The sequence below is a fragment of the Microtus ochrogaster genome, chromosome X, assembly GCF_000317375.1.
Source record: "Microtus ochrogaster isolate Prairie Vole_2 chromosome X, MicOch1.0, whole genome shotgun sequence".
Classification (NCBI taxonomy): Eukaryota; Metazoa; Chordata; class Mammalia; order Rodentia; family Cricetidae; genus Microtus; species Microtus ochrogaster.
Genome location: NC_022026.1, coordinates 474,730 through 476,318, shown reverse-complemented (window position 1 = coordinate 476,318; position 1,589 = coordinate 474,730). Strand labels below are relative to the sequence as shown.

The 1,589-nt window shown below is 40.2% G+C and overlaps 1 non-coding gene across 1 annotated transcript; it reads left to right on the top strand.

The window, feature by feature from the left end:
- Positions 1–102: 102 nt before the first annotated feature.
- On the top strand, positions 103–264 carry LOC113457454. Its single transcript, XR_003378022.1, has one exon. It is a non-coding gene; the product is annotated as a U1 spliceosomal RNA (small nuclear RNA).
- The last annotated feature ends 1,325 nt before the right edge of the window (positions 265–1,589 follow it).

Here is a 1,589-nt window from a genome sequence, read left to right as displayed (position 1 = left end):
AAGGAAGGAAGGAAGGAAGGAAGGAAGGAAGGAAGGAAGGAAGGAAGGAAGGAAGGAAGGAAGGAAAGAAAGCCATGAGTCCACATTGCCATGAACGATGAGACACTTACTTGAAGGGGAGAGTTACCATGATTATGAAGGTGATTATCTCAGGATGGAGCTCATCTGTTGCACCCTGGTTGTGCTGTCTCCTGTGATTTTCTCAAATGTGGAAAACTTGACTGCATAATTTGTGGTAGTGGTGAAATATGTTCTTGCTCCCCTAAAATAAAAACTGTAAAAACAGTAAGTCTTATGACTATATATGAGTGTGTGTGTGTGTGTGTGTGTGTGTGTGTGTGTGTGTACGTAGTTACTCATTGCCTGTAGAAAGAGATAATTGATAGGCAAACATAGCATCAAAGTTTCTTTCTGCCAGATACTTAAAGTTGAAACAATACAAGAAAATAACCTTTTAGAAGAGAAAATTCAGATAATGTCACCTTAATCAAATGAACAAAGAGAAAATGACCAATGATAAAACACAGTGGACTGGAGAGATGGCTCAGCGGCTAAGAGCACTTGCTTTTCTTGCAGAGAACCTGAGTTCATTTCCAAGCACCCATATCAGGTGGCTCACAATGACCTGACTCCAGCTCCTGGGGATCCAACAACTCTGACCGCCAAGGGTTTTATCCCAACACAAACACACACAACTCACATAATTTTAAAAATAATAAAAATAAATCTTTAAAAAATAATAAAATAGCGAAACAACATGCTCCCGGTCAGATGTTGTGAAAAGAAAAAGCATTATTTCTTCGGTGTTAATGCCCAAATTTCACAGGCAGGATATAATCATGAGGAAATGTCAGAAAGACCCAAGTTACAGGGCATTTCACAGAACCACTAGACTATCATCTTCAAGTATTGAAAATTGAAGGATACTCAGTCGAAATTAGAACAAAATGCAGCACTTGGTTCTGAATTGGATTCTCTGACTTAAGGACACTGCTGAAAACCTGGCCAGGCTTGAGTGGGATGGTAGCAATAGCAACACTATAATCTAATGTTGATGGTTATACTAAAAGCTTTATAATAGAGCACTCCTGTATTTTAGCAAACACACAGAGAAATGTCCAGAAAAAGAGGGTAGGCGGTGGGCGGTGTTCTTTGTATCATGCTGAAAACTCTTCTGTAGGTTTGCAACTGTTTTGAGGCTTATTAAAATGTCCTGTGAAGCGGGCAAGATTGCTCATGGGTAAAGATGCTTGTTTTTAAGCTTAAAGTCCTCAGTTTGATCCCTGGGACCCACACAGAAGAAGGCAAGAACCAATTCCCACAAGCTGTCCTTTGTTCTTCACAAGGGCACCATAGAGCATGCACACAAACACACACTCACACTTAATAAAAATAAATGTAAAAAAATAAGATGCATTGTGGAATATTTTAAACAATGAATTAAAATTTATGTCATCAAAATATTTTCCGATCAGCCGGGCGATGGTGGTACATGCCTTTAATCCCAGCACTTGGGAGGCAGAGGCAGGCGGATCTCTGTGAGTTCGAGACCAGCCTGGTCTATAGAGCTAGTTCCAGGACAGGCTCCA